Source organism: Centruroides sculpturatus, unplaced genomic scaffold (genome assembly GCF_000671375.1).
Source record: "Centruroides sculpturatus isolate CEXI.00-Female unplaced genomic scaffold, Cexi_2.0 scaffold346, whole genome shotgun sequence".
Classification (NCBI taxonomy): Eukaryota; Metazoa; Arthropoda; class Arachnida; order Scorpiones; family Buthidae; genus Centruroides; species Centruroides sculpturatus.
Genome location: NW_019384533.1, coordinates 334,966 through 354,227, shown reverse-complemented (window position 1 = coordinate 354,227; position 19,262 = coordinate 334,966). Strand labels below are relative to the sequence as shown.

General features: G+C 23.7%; 1 protein-coding gene and 1 long non-coding RNA gene across 2 annotated transcripts in view; one reads left to right on the top strand and one right to left on the bottom strand.

Annotated features, from left to right (window-relative positions):
• LOC111623111 overlaps positions 1-19,262 on the bottom strand; it is a 28,448-nt gene that overhangs the window by 1,327 nt on the left and 7,859 nt on the right. Inside the window, exon 2 of the long non-coding RNA XR_002756391.1 lies at positions 17,664-17,837. This is a non-coding gene — a long non-coding RNA (uncharacterized LOC111623111). The remainder of the gene's footprint in view (positions 1-17,663; positions 17,838-19,262) is intronic.
• LOC111623110 (protein dimmed-like) overlaps positions 14,075-19,262 on the top strand; it is a 14,565-nt gene continuing 9,377 nt past the window's right edge. The window contains exon 1 of the mRNA XM_023365593.1: positions 14,075-14,509. The gene's annotated coding sequence lies outside the window, so the exon portion shown is untranslated. The remainder of the gene's footprint in view (positions 14,510-19,262) is intronic.

The window sequence follows — 19,262 nt, the reverse complement described above, 5'->3', positions numbered from 1 at the left end:
TACTATTACTCTTTAAAGAGCAGAAACTGTAATCAGTTTCTGCTATTCTGCTCGTTAAAGAGAAGTGGACGTCAGAAATTCGTAAACTAACTGTTAAAATTAAGTAATATTTCGTGAATAATACTCTATTATATATTAATATAATGCGTTATTATTTTAAACTGATATTCATCATTGTTTATCACTGTAGATAACAATGAATAAATATTATTAATTAATATATAGTGTGAAATATGTTTAATCTACAATTAATTCGTGCATTTTTCTATAACTTTTTAACGTTTTTATATTAAAAAATTCGAATAGATTCCAAGAGAAAAGATGTAAATTCCAAGCAACCACAATGAACTGTCCTCTTTATTATCCTTCTTGTGTTCTTAAAGAAGAAATATCTATAAGGAACTGTACAATCATTATAATCTTATAAAGATTTAAAATATATGCTCTCCATCTCAAATTACTATCTTGCCCCTGTAAATCATACTTTTCCTTAAACAGTAGAGTTGTGCTAGTCATCTATCTAACACCTTTCAGGGAAACATTTTTGAATTGAAATAACGTAACGTCTGGTTTGTATCGGAAGTTTGTATATAGTTAATCGGGATTTCATGCACTTAAGGTTTCTATATCTGCTCTCGAATTTCATCTAACTAACTTAAAGAAACACAGACAAATAAGTCTATAATTTTTTTTTTTTTTCAAATTTCACTCTAATAAAAACACGTTAATTAAAAATGGAGTTAGTATATTAAAGATACTTGTAAGATTATATCATTAATATTAATTTATCTTCCGATATTTCTGCTATAATTAATAGTTTAAACATTTTCTTAATTTTAAACGGTCCATAACTTTATGTCTTCATAATTAAATTGTTATTAGACATCTTTAAAGCTGATGTAATATTTCAACAATCTTGAACACAATAACATAGTTCAATCGATTCTAGCCTGGAGTAATCAATAAAATTTTTATTATTGCAATAGTTTGATTAATATTTCACGTTAAAGCTACATTTATTTATATTAATTTGTTCTTTGTTTTGTACCTTTTTTTTTTTCCTTACATTTCTGATGTTTTCTTCTCAATGTTTAGATTAATCAGTTAATCTTCGGATCAAAATAACTTGCCTACACAATTTTTTCCTTAATCTTATTGATTAATGAAATGTAATTTCAATATATTTAACTTCGATTTATTTTTATTTTCTTGTAGGATATTTAGATCCAGAAATTATAAGGTTATGTAAAAACATTCGGCATCTGTTGATTGTTACATTCAACAGATAAGGAAGGCATTTATTCGTTTATTTATATAAGAAGATAATAATTAAAATTTAATTTTAAGCATAAAAATTCACGAATTTTGAGTCATCATTCTTTATGGCTATTAAAAGAATTATACTCGAATTTTTAATGGTAAAGAAGAAAAATCTTGAAAATTTAATTATTGGAAATGTTATATCAAATTTCTTAGTTGCTAATCGTTTAAAATGCCAACGAGGGAGGGAGAGAGAGAGAGAGAAAAAAAAAGAAATTTAAAATGTGTTACTAACTTTTTCATCGATATTATTCAAAGAAAATTGAAAGAAATGGATGAGTAAACCGATGCTAATGAGCGTGCTTCAGAATTGATAGTGAAACGTCTACCTAAAAATTCTAAGAGTGATTTTTGTTGTGTTTTTTTAATCGATTTAACCCATTTCTGAGAAAACTTTATAGAAAATTAACAAGAAATAAACAATATATACATAAGAATATCGCTTCTTCAAAAGATTTAAGCGTATAAATTTAATAAAGAATAACATTACAAGTCGACGCCCCCTATAACACTGTTGATAATTCCGTTTTATATGAATTCCATGTTGTATTAGTCACTTAGATTTTACAAATACGTGTGCCGGGCTGTGAACAGATCACGTATTTGTAAAATCTAAGTGACTCGTACAACATGGAATTCATATAAAACGGAATTATCAACAGTGTTATAGGGGGGGTCAACTTGTATAGTCTTTCAAAATATAATTAACTTGTATACTTTTGTTTCTCTTGTGCTTACAGAATTTATTATTATATAATTTATCATTTCTATAAGATTATTTCGTTTGTTATGTTTAATCTTTTTGCTATCAGATTTTTAATAGTGCAAGTTTAAAGATCATTTTTATTGTATTGATCCGAGTCCAAATAATTCCTTCTGGACTTTGTTTCAAAGTAGGAACTTCGAGAATCATCTGTGGAAATTGTTGACACGTTTGAAGATTATCTCTCAATAAAGTGAACTTAAACGAATCTAATTATAAAAATATCTCTCATTTTCGATGTAAATTGAGTGCAAGATACTTTCAAAATTGAGATTACTGTAATTTTAATAAAGTTTTAAGAGGAAAAACAATTAAATAATGTAAATTTGTCTTCGTAAATTAAGGGAATAAAATATCTTTCCATCTGTTCATAAATCCAATTGTAAACCTTGATGGTTAAAACAGTAATTAGTCGTTAGAGAACGGACAATCTTGGTAATTGCTGTAACAATTATACGTTATATACAATCACTGAAAGAGAGAATATACTTCAGAAAATTATTCTATAACCTTGTATTATATATAAATATACTATTTTCCTATAAAATTATAATAAAAGATTGTTACAAGATTTATAAAAAATTTAACAAGATTCGATTCTGTTAATTTATTTTATACACATTATCAATTGAGAATAAATATAAACGATTGTTTTGAAGTAAATGTTCCATTGTTAATGAGATAAAGTAAATATATTTATTATTATTATTTGCATTCTTTAATTAAAGTTTGTAAGAGTAAATAGCCTTTGGGATATTTCGTTACAACCATTTTATATATATATATATATTTTAATAATAATCAAAGGTTTAAATTCATAAGAAAATTATGTTTTTAAAACTCGCTGTATCAAATTTAAAATTATTTAATAGAGTAGCATTTCATTGATTATATTTATTATAAAATAAATTATTAATTCGAATTTAATGCATAAATTCTCGAGAAGAATAAATAAAAATTTGTTTGTTGAAGATAAAAATTATATAAGCGTTAAACAAAATAATTCTAATTACAGATTATTTTTTTAAAATGTCAATAATTTTAATTACTAGTTTAACAGAAACATAAAAGAGTTAAATAATTTATAAAATTAAAAGGGAAAAAATAATTAGAGAATTTGCTAGTGCTAATTATTGAAAAGGATTAAAAGAAGGAATAAAAATCCAAGCAAGAATTAAGGATAAAAAAAAATAATAATAAGAGGCAAGAGGAAAAAGTTATAAGCAATATCTGAAAGAGAGTAAGACAAATTCAAGTTTTTTCCCCCTCATATACTAGAAGTAATTGGACCATAAACGTTGTCATCTTGCTTTTTATTTACGTCGTTTTCAATGCTTTCGTGATCGAAGGTCGCTTTTTTTTTTTTTTTTTTTTTACAACATTCATCGCTCTTCCAAATCAAACATATTTCAATAAACACTTTTAATGTTAAACTTGTCTTATAATAAAGTCACACCCTAATTATTTTTCGTCTCCTTCTATTGTGTAAATAAATATACTAGCATACATAAAACTATATTCAAAACCTTTTTCATTAATAATAAAAAGAAATAAATAACATCACATTTAATTATTAAAATAAAAAGCTTCTCGTCATATATTTTACACAATTAAAAAAAAAAAAATCTTAATAATCCCTCCATCCAACAGTCTATTTTTATATTAACTCACGTCTAATCTTTCGAAAAACTCATTAATAATATGATATAGGATAGAAATTTCTCTTTCATTTATTTAAAGTTTTAATTAAAGTTATAAAAATAATCAGTAAATATTTATTTATTACATTAATTCAATTATTAACTCGGTTATAGTTTGACAAAATAATAATAATAATTAAAACATCACAATGTTATACGAGAACACACGAACTTTAATACCCGAATTTTATATATATTTATTTATTTTTTAATATTAAAATTATGAAAGTTTCGTAATATACAATATTTTAAAATTGTTTCTTTTTGTTTATTAAAGTAGAAATTCAATATAAATTTATTATAGATATAATTATATACACGGATCATTTTCGCAAAAAAAAAAAACAATCCTCAAGTTAGAAAAATCTCTATTATAACACAGTTTTATGCTTATATTTTTGTTTATTTTTATCGGGCAATTTTATCTTAAGGAAAAATGAAGGAACAACTTTAAAAAATAATAAATTATGTAAACACGCGTATAGTTTCCAATCGATTTTACTTCAATGGAAACAGTTAGATTCTTTCATGAAATCCCTACAATTTTTTTTTTTTTTTTTTTTTTACTTTTGCGTGCAATACTTTCATCAGATATATGCTTAAGTATACTAGAAAAAATAATAATAAGAAGGAAAATAAATATGCTCTTTTGTATTCTTTCGGTTGACCAATAGGTTTATATGCAAAATCAATTCAGTAAGTTTTATCTTCTATACATAATATTCTCGCTGTTAAAAAATCTATAGGTGGAAATAAAGCATTGAAATATTCATTTTCTTATGAAATATTGATAAAGGTATGTAATAAATTAATTTATATTACGAAAAATAAAGTTACATTAATCATAAATAATTTTATATATTATTGATTTTTTATATTATTCTATTAAAAAAAAAACAAACTAAATAGGCATCCCATAAATCACATTGTAGAGTGCATATATTTTGACATTAAATATATAAAATATATATATAATAAATAGAATTTATGTAAAAGACAGGAATCTGAACTGAATCTGAATGGGGAAATTTTTATGTTTTATCTTCAATAAATAGTTCTTAACTACACAATATACTATAAGTTCTGAAAACTATGGATAACGTGGAAGAAAATTCTATTCTTTTCCCATAAAAATATACTTCTTATAAATTCTAGTCTGCTCAAAAACAATATATTTAATATTGTATATATATATATATTAAATCTTATATAATACAATATAATTAACCAGTTAAACAATATTTTATACTAATTATTTTTAACAGTATAATTTATTATTATTATTATTTTACTTTTAAAGTATCATTTTACTAAATAAATTTATAAAAAATGTAATGTTATTCTATCTTCCAGAAGAAAATTCATAGAAAACATATCCCCTGTTTATCTTCTTTAATAATGTTTTCATTTATTAATATTTTCATCTGGTTCATAATAAATTAATATTTGAAAAAGAAAATATATATATTTCTTTCTTTATATATTTATTATAAACTTTTGTTTTTATTAAAACTTGAAAAAAATATATATCAATTTAAAAATTTATCTGTTAAAAAGTATCCCATATAATGAATGTTTTAACATGTTGATTTATCAGGTATTTGAACATTTCATCAATTTTAAATGCATCAAAACAGTTATTTACTTTAAATATATTGGTCAATTGTAAGTATTGGGTTATTTTAAATGAATTAAAATATTATTTAATTTTTAAATATAATAAATCAATTTTTACTTTATAAATGCTATACTAATTAGCATTAATTTCAATATATTTTTTAATGTAATATAAACTTTGTATTTTTATCTGTTCTAATTTATAAAAGATAAAAATCTATCACCATATTTTATTATTATTTTATATGTAATAGAAATTCTGATAAGGTTTTCTTCAATATTTAATATATTTATTTCTTAATAATCAATAGTTTATTTATATATCAGTGATGAAATTCTTTCAAAATTATAATAAGTAGCACTTAAACTAAGAAACACATTTTAAAATAATTCATTTTATTTCGAATTGATTCTTATATTTTAAATGTAATAAAGAAAAGTTCTCGTATACTTTGAATGTAACACAGAGCACTTAGTAAGTTACTTTAGATGAAATGCCTCTATTCTCTTTTATAACTTTTGCGTTTAAGAGATTCTTTTTTTTTTTTATTCATTCTTTTAATAATTTATTTATTTAAATTGACAGAATACCAAAGTGATTTAGACAAAAATAAGGGGGGGGAGGATTTACCAATACTAAAGACATTTATGTATATAAAAAAAAAAAAAATTGCAATGATTGATAAGTGTTTATTTGTTCAAATTTTGCTTTCCATCGTCATATAATTTTGTTCGTATTCTTGATCTTGATTCGTTAGAAAATGTTGGTTTTTCTCTTCAGTAATGCTCTTAATTGGAATTGATGTCATCCTCATCTGATGCCCACTCACGTACTTCTAATGAGATTTCAAGCAAAATATTATTATTTTTCTGACATTTATTCATGACTACGTTCGCAAATAATCATACATTTTTCATAAATTTACTATAAAATCGAATANAATGACAATCATTATTATTATTAAATGTATAATTTTTTTTTAAAAATTAAAAATTATATTAAAAATGAATATATTATTTATAATATAATATATGTTATTATTAATAAACTGTGACGTCATCCATTAACGTCATAAATAAATCGGATTTTGCCGATCCAAGCAATAATCCCGACATCTGGTGGTGACAGATTGAATTAATCTGATAATGCTTTCTAATCTTCCCTTTTTTTTGTGTGTGTGTGTGTGTGTGTTTTTTTTTCTAACACATGCCAAAACTAATTATGGATAAACTAACGAAATAAAAAAAATTATTAAATAATCTATTTTTTAAGTATAATTCATTAAAATCTACGAGTGTGCATATTTAAAATTCCCTGAATGTCCGTAAATATTACGTAGGAGTTTTGGAAATTTATTAACTTTTCAGGGTATTTTTTTTTTGTCTAGTTAATTAACAGTATTTTTTTAAATAGAATTTTAATAGATTAATAAATGGGATTTAGAAATTTTTTTATAAAGTTTATCTTTTGTGGTATTATAATACATAAATTGCAACACTTCAGCGGGGGGTATCGGCGATTTTTCTCATTAAATCATTAATATAAGTTTATTAAACACCATAAATTAAATTATTTGACTTATTAAACACCTTAAATTATCTACGATACTCTAGTAAAGCTGATTTCTTTTAATTAAAAAACAAGAATTTTGATAAATTCTTTACGATAAATCAAGAAGAAAATGAAAGATCTGATCTTTTTCTATATTATAAAATAATAATAATAATAATAATAAACATCTTTATAATGCATAAAATAAACAGGTTTTTAAACCTCCTATACAATGCTATATTTTTTAAATGCTAACGCCTATTTCGTTCTACTTTACTCCATTTATTACGTTTATAACCTATTCATTGTTCCTTATCTGCATATATTAAAAAAGAAAAAAAAAGCATATAAAGAATATTTTACGCGTAAAAATGCATCGTAGGAGTATTTTGTATTTTCTTTATTTTATTTTTTCATATAACAATTCAAGAGAGTTACAAACAAACGTTGATAAATGATATAAATTCAAGTCTCTTATCAGAATAAATGATGCGAAAGTATAATACGAGTAACTAAAATAAATGATAAATTAAACACGAATAGAGAGCAGAGAAAAGGAAGATATACAAATTCTTATTAAAAAAAAAAAAATAGTGTGATGAAGATGATAGATTAATAATAACGTTACAATATATCTACTCTATAGAAGATTTCATTGATAAGATAAATATCTTCTTGTATAATCTAATAATATAAATCAATTTAAACTCTTGCTTAAAATATATTAGAACCTCTTCTTCATAAATAATATAAGAAAAAAAAAAAATCTATCTTCTGATTGAAATGTAATATCTTTGTTTTTATTTTTCTCGTCTACTTTTTTTAATTACAGGTCATATAACATTTTTCTCATCTGTATAATATAATGACCTTAGACACACACGATTTAATAATTCTAACTTTATGTCTGCACTCGTTCACAGTTCTTCAATTTACAAATTAAAAAAAAAAAAAGAAAAAAAAGGAAGAAAAATAGAAAGAAATTAATTCTTAGAAGACATAAAAGAAACTGTATATATATATATATATATTTATCTATTCGTAAAGATGTTTTTCCCCCCTTTTAATGTTAACCATGACGAATTTACTGTTTGTCACGAATTTATATATGTACTTACACAGGAAAGAACAATTGAATATCAATTCGTGGAGAGATTACTATCAGATTTACAATTTGTTGGACGTAAAACATGTTTTTATAATTTTTAAAATGGTATAAAAGAGAGAGATTCATGGAGGATGTTCTGTAACTCATCCAAAACAAAAAAAAAAAGAAGAAAGATTAAATTGAGCAGTATTGCTTCGAAAATAAAACGGTTCAGTAAGTTCTATTTCAATTCATCTTTCAATAGTTTCTTATTATTATTATTATATTTTTTTATATCTTTTTTCCCCCCTCTCCACACGAAAGAAACTTATGTAAATATTTTCTCGTTATCGTATCTAAACAATAATAAATGTAAATATTTAAGGATCAAAGGAAGATTTTGAAATATTTTCTGAGCTTTTGATGATNAATTTACAAATTAAAAAAAAAAAAGAAAAAAAAGGAAGAAAAATAGAAAGAAATTAATTCTTAGAAGACATAAAAGAAACTGTATATATATATATATATATTTATCTATTCGTAAAGATGTTTTTCCCCCCTTTTAATGTTAACCATGACGAATTTACTGTTTGTCACGAATTTATATATGTACTTACACAGGAAAGAACAATTGAATATCAATTCGTGGAGAGATTACTATCAGATTTACAATTTGTTGGACGTAAAACATGTTTTTATAATTTTTAAAATGGTATAAAAGAGAGAGATTCATGGAGGATGTTCTGTAACTCATCCAAAACAAAAAAAAAAAAAAGAAGAAAGATTAAATTGAGCAGTATTGCTTCGAAAATAAAACGGTTCAGTAAGTTCTATTTCAATTCATCTTTCAATAGTTTCTTATTATTATTATTATATTTTTTTATATCTTTTTTCCCCCCTCTCCACACGAAAGAAACTTATGTAAATATTTTCTCGTTATCGTATCTAAACAATAATAAATGTAAATATTTAAGGATCAAAGGAAGATTTTGAAATATTTTCTGAGCTTTTGATGATACAATTGATGATTTTTTTTCCTTCGTTAATATTCTGTTTCTCAAGCTGTTTTCTGAGATATAAATATCCTATTAATCGCCTGAATGCTTTCTTAAGCTTTGAATGTAACACAGAGCACTTAGTAAGTTACTTTAGATGAAATGCCTCTATTCTCTTTTATAACTTTTGCGTTTAAGAGATTCTTTTTTTTTTTTTTTTTTTTTTTTTTAATTTTTTTTTTTTTTAAATTGACAGAATACCAAAGTGATTTAGACAAAAATAAGGGGGGGGAGGATTTACCAATACTAAAGACATTTATGTATATAAAAAAAAAAAAAATTGCAATGATTGATAAGTGTTTATTTGTTCAAATTTTGCTTTCCATCGTCATATAATTTTGTTCGTATTCTTGATCTTGATTCGTTAGAAAATGTTGGTTTTTCTCTTCAGTAATGCTCTTAATTGGAATTGATGTCATCCTCATCTGATGCCCACTCACGTACTTCTAATGAGATTTCAAGCAAAATATTATTATTTTTCTGACATTTATTCATGACTACGTTCGCAAATAATCATACATTTTTCATAAATTTACTATAAAATCGAATAATAATAATAATAATAATAAAATAATAAAAATTAATTTAAAAATAAAAAAAAATGTATCCTNATTGAAATTTTTTAAGTTTTTAGCATTTTTCTGGCTAATTTAGAATCATTTACAGATGCATTTCTAATTGTTTATATACTCATTAATTGTTATTTTTATTGTAAAAAAATCTAATTTTTTACGATAAATTGAAGGGTTTTTTTTCTTAAAATATAATTTAAAATGTCATTAATTTTTTTTGTGATATTTCAAGAGTTTTTAACAATCCTTTTTAACGTCTTCATCATTTTATGAAGAATTGTAAAGGGAACTTCTTTTGTTTCATTTAATTATTATATAATATATATATATTTTTTTAATTTTTACTTTTATTAAAACTTTATTTTAATCCGATTTTATACTTAAAACATATAATAAAAAAAAACTTAAACAAAAAAAGAAAAAAACAATATTAAATTATAGACACTGTAAGACTCAACTTAAGTATTTTGCTTACTCTCATTGATAATTTAAATAATTGTAAGTAAAAAAAAAGATAGATTTAATGCTTAAAAATAAATAAATAAATAGATTTTTTTTAAAAATAAAAATTTTTATTATAAGAAATTAATTAAGAGTATATTAATCCTTATACTTTAAAAATAAAGAAATTTTTCATTACTTCAAGGATCATTAATTATATAAAATTCTTTTGGAATAAGTAAAGTTTATACGTGTAAAACAAAAAAAAAAAAAAAAAAAATACTTTCAAACAAGTAAAAGTGGTGTAAAGAATAAAATTAAATCGCAGAGGTGACATTAATTATATAATATCCTTTACAGTGATGACGATACTGTCAAGTTTATTATTAATATTTATTGATTTATAACTGAATAAAACGTATCCTAGGTAAATTTTTCACCTATATTTTATAATTTGCATGACTGGCAACGGTTAAGTTAAAAATTTGGGGCATTTATGAGGAACCCTCCCATTCTCATACATAAGGACATCATTTAGAAATAAAAAAAAAAAAACCAACCACAGAGACAACTAAATTGTTGTTATTAGGGATCCTCCCAATGGAAAATAATGCATTTTGATCAAAATTCTCTTAAAATATTTTTGTGCTCTTTCACAAAAATATGATATCAACTTATGAATAAACTATTTTTAGATAAGAAATTTCGATATTTTTGACATAAATCATTCAGTTGACTTTATGCAGAGACGTATTGAGATTTTGCATTAAATCTACTTATCATTTACTATAGATTTTAATAACAATAAAAAGGAGGAAAAAAAAAACATATTTTAATATATAAATCGGGAACTAATTTAAAAAAAAAAAAATTATTTCTTTATTTTAATTTTCTATAATAGAAACCATTAAATGAATCTTAAAAGATTATGATTGAAAGGTGTTAAATATAGAAAGAATTATTGGCCTATTTTCTCACATGTAATAAAGACAAAAAACAAAAAAGAAATTTGATAAAGGTTATTCAATTTCGTGTAGAGCCAGTTTTGTTGTTAAATAGTCATTTAAAAACATAAAATTACTAAAAATTTCTCACGTCTCGAAGGTCGAAATTATTTAAGATTTTCCTTAAAATTATTCATTCAAATATTAAAAATTCTCATACCATATTAAATTGCTAGTAAATAAGTGAGAAATTTAGCATTTTTCTTTACGCTTTTTTTTTTTTCGGACAGAAAAGACAATCCAAGTTCCCACAATGATTATATTTAAACGTGTTGAAAAGTATTAAAGAAACCGAGAAAGATAAAAACTATTGGCACAGTTCCACAATGTGAAATACTCCTACTTTACAACCTCTTATTTCGTGAGATGTAGAAGAAATAAAAATAAAAAAGAAAGAAAGAAAAATAAAAAATAATATGTTATCCTTGCCATTAGTCATACGTTTCGTGTAACGATATATGTTTTGTTTATTATTAATAACAACACCTGTAATAATGAACTATCATCGAGAAAGTCCTGTACTTAATATAAATTGAATACACTACTACTACTACTACTACTACAACGATGTTTTTTATGCTTAAATTACTTTCGTAAGTAAAGCATTTTCGTGTCTACATCACTAATCAATATTTTTAGTGTTGATCTGATGTATATTTACACAGATAATTCTTTATAAAATACAGTCGACCCCCCCCCTATAACACTGTTGATAATTCCGTTTTATATGAATTCCATGTTGTACGAGTCACTTAAATTTTACAAATACGTGTGCCGGGCTGTAAACGGTTCACGTATTTGTAAAATTTAAGTGACTCGTACAACATGGATTTCATATAAAACGGAATTATTAACAGTGTTATAGTAGAGTCGACTGTATTATTATTATTATTATTATTAAAAATATTAATGAATGTTATCTGAATTATATTTGATTTAACTTTAATTGTTTTGTGAATAATAATAATAATAATAATAATAATTTTCGATTTTTCTCATTAAATTTTACGTTTTCGTTTACGAAAGTTATCCGATCTACTTATATAAATGTCATCACGTGATACTATTGTTAAAAATTCCGGGAAAGTTAATTTTAATCCATTGTTTCCCTGGATAGGAAAAATATCAAATCATTTCTCATCCACGTGTTTTAATAATATTCCATATTATTGTGCAATTCTAGTTTGAAAAATTTGTTACGAGGGATATCATCTTGTAGTGGTCCTTATCTAGAAAACAATTAAAATTTAAGAGGTTTTTTTTTTTTTTTTTTGTTTTAATACGAAAATTTAAACAATAGCCTCTTTAAATTTTAATTATATACAAAGGATAAAAGAATTATAATTTAAATAAAGTTTTAATTACAAGCTGAAACATGATAAAATAATTTTACTATACGAATCTAAGAAGACTTTTACATCCATTTTCCCTTCTAAATGACAACTTTCAAAGTGATAACTAACTTAGTACTAGTTAGTGCTTTGAGAGTTGTTCATTTAGAAAAGGGGAGAGAGAAAAAAAAAAACACATAGAAGAAATGGTACGAGGGAAAATTCCCTAGAGAATTCGTACAAACTGAATTCGATATCAGCAATACAGCAGTAAAAAAACAAAAAGGAAAGGTATTAAACTAATATATAACCACGATATAGAGGAAATTTATATTTATTTTGTTTAATATTAAGAAGAATTTTCTAAAATAAATTTTTAAAGATTTTTCGTAAATTTAATTTCTGTAAATAACTATTTAAAAAAGAAGAAGAAGAAAGAAGAAAAAAAGAAATGTGAACTCGTTAGATTCTAGAATTCTATTTTGACTCTTGAAAAATATAAAGTGGAGAAAAAAAAGTAGTCTTTACTTTTTGTTATCAGTCTGAAAACCTGAAGTTAGAATTTTAGAGGCGGGTCACGAAACAAAACGACAAGTTTACTAAGAAGACGGTTAAGAAAATACCTACAGTGGTTTATATAAGTATAATAAATGGGGAATATATTTATTTCTTTATAACTGCAACTTTTTTTGAAAGGATAAGAAATGGTCGACTCATTGTTTTCTTTAAACTAAACTCTAAGAAATAGTAGAATTCAGGTTTTATAATTGAGTAAATTCTAAGATAAAATTATACATTTCAACGAGAATTATATTTACGCGAATAAAACGTAACGTTATCAATCGCTTCAGGAAGAAGAAAGAAAAAAAAAAGTTATGTAAATTGCCTGAAAATAACCCACAATTCGAATATAAGAGTAACAAGAAAGAAAAAAAAAATATATATATATATATATATACTGTGTATATATATTTTTGCAAGTCAAAATAATCGATTGTATGGAGAGGGAAAATACTTTAGAACGATTTAGAAAGTCTCCTTGTATTTTTATGCTGCTGCAAGTTTCATTTTATGCGATTTTCTTAGTCGTTGCCTTCGGCATTAATGCTAACATTCAACAAATAAACTCTAACAAACCTAATAGAGTTATAGTAAAGAAGAGAGACATAAATTGAATCTTTACATTTAAATTTTATGATAAAATACAATAGTTAATTTAAATCGTATAATCAAAATAATTATTATTATTAAAAGTTAATTATATAATAAATAAACTNTTCTTACTAAAACGAAATTTATCTTACAATTCTTCACCTTTCAGCTTTAAATTTGGTTTTTAAAGCTCCATTTTTTCTAAAAAAAATTCACAAAAAAATAATAATAATAATAATAAATTCTATATTTTATTAACACTTTACTCCATATAAATAATATAATTTTAGAACAGGCTAAAAAAAAAGAAAGAAAGAAAATGGCTGACTAAAATACAATTTTAAAATATTTCAACTTAAATTATCTAATATTTAAATAATTAACCAAATAAAAATTCAATTATGTAAATTTTCGGGAGAAAAATCTTAATGACCACATAACATAACGTGTTAATTAAGTTCTCTTATGAATTTATTTTATTTTATTTTATTTTTTTCCCCTCTACGAATCTCGAACTGGAAACGGTAATTCCCCTTCTACCACGCAACATCGTTTATGCATTTTTATATATGGAGAAAATCATACAATTGGAGCGGAAATAGTATAGGGAAAAATCCTTGAAAATGACTTCTGTCAACGCATTTTATTTTTTTTTCCTAGTGAAAAATGGTTCCTCGTTTCACAAGTGGAAAAGTGTTAGAGAGAGAGAGAGAAGCAGATGTTACTTCCGCTCTCACATCTTCCTTCTCAATCCAGAGATTGCAAATTTCTAACATTTTCTCTAAACTGAAGATTGTATTTAAAATGAATGTGGAAGAAAATCTGGTCTGACAAGCTTGTGGACGACCTTGACATCGTCCCAGTTAGTTCCAAACCGCCTGGTTATATTGCTAGACATCTCCGAACAGAAATGAGGTAAGTGTGCGTTGTCTTAGAATTTAAATGGTGCAATCCTTCCATCACTTAAATCAAAAATCACTAAATCTTCAAAATAATTATATAATTAATCGATTATTAAGATATTTATCGTTTGCAAAATATTTACATGCAAATTACCTTGTCGAATTTATTACTTATCCTTCTAAAAATTTTAATGCATAAGACTTAGAGAAGCTCTAAAAAACTTAATGATTTATGATTTAATTATTAAATTAATATATATTTTAATTTTAAAATTAAAATATATAAATTAATCCGGGATTAAAATTATTATGTAACTATAGTATATAAAAACAGGTATATTGGAAGGTTAGANTGGCTCTTATCGCTGATAGAATGGTATATTATTTTCTCTTCTCTTTTTTCATATTAAGGAAAAGTCCATAACAATGCAGCAGATAGGATTTGCATGAGAAGCACAATACGTGAGCAATCTCTAAGAGTCGATAATCAGATTTCTCGCTTTAATCCATCTATTTTTGGTATTATTATATGCTTTTTATTATCGTTAGGACTAAGAATTAGAAAAATTCGATGTAAAATAAAAATAAGTTTAGAATAAAGTAGGAAAAAAATATATATATATATATATATATATATATATTTAATAAGGTCATTAAGACCGGAATAGAAAAGACATTGACTAAAGCCTGTAAATGAACTATTAAAGAAGCTGAAAAAGATCCGAATTTCTAGGAAAACATTGATTTCATGCTTGAAAGTTTATGAGTTGGAAGGTCGTGCTTGACAGAAATCAAGAATGAAAGAAAAAAAAATTTGAAAAAATAAAAATAAATAAATAATATTTCATTTATTATCGAGTAGAAAGAAGTTTTAAAAATTAACAATTGTTTGTAATATTCGTTTTAAAACAGGTTGTGATTACAAAAATGAATAATTAAATGAATTTTTATGTGGATTTCATTTTAGAATTTCTCAATTTAAGCTGAATTAAATGTAAAATTTATTTTAAAAAAAAAATACTTGAATTACATTACATTCAAAACATTCTATAGAATTTTCTACTTTATTTTTCCATGTAATATTTAAATTAAAAATAATAAAATAAAATAAAAATTAGGCGTCGAAACTTTTAGAAATAAGGATTTAATTCTTTTAAATAAATTATTAAAAAAAAGAAAGAAATTTCATAAAAGATATTAAATTTTATCCAAGATTAAACATTACAAAGTATATAGGCCTATAATGATTTCTAACGTTGTAGTTGTGAATATTTAATAAACTAAAACCAATTGCTTCTTTGTATACCTAACACGATTTAATTCCTTGTGAAATTCATTATAGTTTGCATGCAGAAGTCTAGTTTATTATTTTAACAAACGATTATGTGATTCTAAATCTTCTAATAAGATTATAGATAATTTCATTATTCAAGAATCTGAATAAGCTTCAATGAATATCATAAAGATTATTCGATTTTCTAATAGCTACTGAACATATTCAGAGATGAGAATGATCTTAAGGTATATGAAGAACATTGATCTGAAGCACAAATAGCCTTAAGCATTTATATAAATACATATATATATAAATGATAAATGAAAATATATTTCACCTATTTATATATTTCACCTTGTTCTTTCTTCTGAGGAAATTAAAAAATATATAAATTTCCTATAATATTAATATTAAATTCGAAATTCCGGAAGTAGATGATCTAATCTAAAGTTCATTGTTTCTTCGACTTTCAATTAAAGAATGTTAGACTTCCAGGTTCCCACCCAATACGATGCCCCACCCTTCCTTAAGGCAAACATGTGGCCCGATTTCGATGATCAAGATGTAAATACTTGGAATAAGTCCAAATAATTTCAATGATTCTGTACTTATATATATTAAAAATTTCAAATTATTTTTCACAAAAATATACATTAATTATTTTATAAACTGATGAAACAAACAGTTAAATTAATAATACAAAAAAAATTAATACATTTAAAATCTATTTTAAGTAGAAATTAGCAATCAAACAAGCTAAAACAGAAGCTTAAAGACACGTAAATATTCTAACAGTCTTTACAAGTAGACACGCTCCAGTTACAGATGTGTGGATTTATGAGGTAAAGCCAAGAAATCTTCATCAATTTATCATCTTAAACTTCCATTTTGTATATATTTGATACATATTTAGAATGTTTCCTATACTAAAAACACATTGATACAAAAATAATTTGTCCTCATCTTCATATAATTAAAAGGTAATAACTATTTACATTCTAGTTATTCGAGTAATTCTAGTTATTATATTTTTGGAAGATAGAATTAAAACTAGATATGTGGATTATTTTCCTGTATACTTTATAATATTTTCCCCCTATTTTCTTGGGTCAATGTCATATATTGGCCTTGTTTCTTATAATTTTTGGAGCTCTTATTCGTTTAAAATAATTTAGAAAACTGATACGATAAAACTATTCAAAAATTATTATTATTTTCCCCCACAGAAAGATCGATGAATGGAGGGAGTAAAAAATTTTAACTCAATCGACGTAAAATGACATCTGGCACGTGCATCGATAACGTAACGACACTCATCAATTTCACATTCATTCATTTTTTTCCCCATTCACTCGCCATTTATTATTATTATGAATGTAGTTATATTTTNGCAATAATTATTATATCTTCCAAATATTTTTTTTATTATATACATAAAAAAAAATTCGCCCTAAGGGTGACATTTCAAAATTAGTTCTCTGATCACTTCTTTATGCAAGGTTCTATACTTAAAATATTGTCGTATAATATTAATTTTTAACGTCAGTAATATTTATGATATTAAGATATGATATTATTCTAAAAAGTCTTCTAATCTATGACGTTGCTCGTAAATGTACTATTAGAATATTTATATATTTATATATATAAAAACTTACCTAACTAAATGTAATTATAGAAATTGTTATAATTGCTAAGATTGGTGGAAAAAAAAAAAGAGAGAGAGGAATGTATGAGAAGTCGTATTACAGCTTCTGATCGAATTTTAGAGCTTTAAATTTAAGAATAAAGTATTAATATTTATGCACAGGTCCTTGAAGACATTGGTTATTATCACCATTATCATAAATTATAAATATTAATTATATCAATAATATATTAAATTGCTTACACTTTCTTTCGACTTTTAATGCCTTCTAGTGAAACCAGTTCTCTGTATGATTTCTTAGAAACTTATCGTGAATTTTTCCTTCCATTATCTTTTTTTTTTTTAAGGAGTCGATGTTGAAATTTTCACGTAAGATTAGCATTGAGCTCATCGTATCTTGTGTAATTATTTCCTAGACTGGTAATATATACAATTTTTATCTCCCATTCTATAACGTAATGGTATTAAAAATCTAATTTTAGTAACTCGTACAACATCGAAGCCGATTCTAAAACTATTGTATGAATGGATTTTTATTCCGGGTTTAGAATGTTTAATAATAGAAACAATAAGCCGTTACTAAAATTAATATTTTATCACGAAAAATAATTAACTGGTTAAGTTAATACTTAATCTACAACAAAACCGAGATAATTAATTCGGTGATGATGATGATGATGATAATAATAATAATAATAATAATAATAATAATAGGGTTTATATATATTGCTTATCATTATAGTATTAAAAGCAATAATGGGATGTCAATCACGAATGATGTTCGTTTTGGCGTGTAATTTAATTTCATGATTGCATTCTAGGAAATCTTACAATAGAGGGAGATGGATAGACACTGTTCCTTGTCTATCTAAACACACGATAAAAACAGGTATATTGGAAGGTTAGACAGAAAAATTTTTGTGCGTGTTTTAAATAATAAATGCTTCATTTAATGGAGATTTTTATGCTTAACATAAATAAGAGCCATTCAAGTTTAATATAATGTGACATTTTAAGTAATTAAAAAAATAATTGTTTAGGGATTATAATAATTAAAATCACCTTTCTGTCTTATCCTTTTCCATCATACAATATAAATGTATACAGGTATAAAGAGGAAGATTAAGTAGTTTTAAAATGAATACAACTGAAATTTAAAAAAAAAAGAAAAATTACATAATTTTAATTATAAATTTGTCATTATATCACCTTATTCAATACTCATAATTCTATACATTTGATTTATCTTTGATATTCAAATAGAACTATCTATTTTCTAAAGTAAAAACTAGACGTGACCTTGCTTAGAAATAGTCCCAGATCTATTAGATTAAATGAATGTTATAGTCGAAATTAAAACTCAATTAGAATAAATATATTCTATTACAGTTTATTACCATCTTAACATGACTTTTGTTTATTTTAAAACACTTTTATAACGATATAAGATACACTCATTGAAAAATTTTATACACTATCGTGACATTTCAAGAATTTTCTAAATTTTTCTATAAATCTCATTTGGTTTTATATTACAATATAGATTTATTTTACGAACAAAGTAAAGTTAATTCACTATTCAGCTTCTAACAAACGAGAAAAGAGAAAAGAGAAATTTCATTTTCTTCTTCGTTTTCAAGTAATCAAATCATACGTCTTCTATAATTTAATTTGACTTAATTTTATTAATAAATTATTTAAAATTATAAACAGATTATTTATAAAATTAAATCGTTATATAGTTTATCGCTTTAATAATTAATTTAATATGTAATATATTAAAATTCATTTTATCTTGATATAATTATGAGTGACATCATATTTCTAGGATGCTTGAAAGTT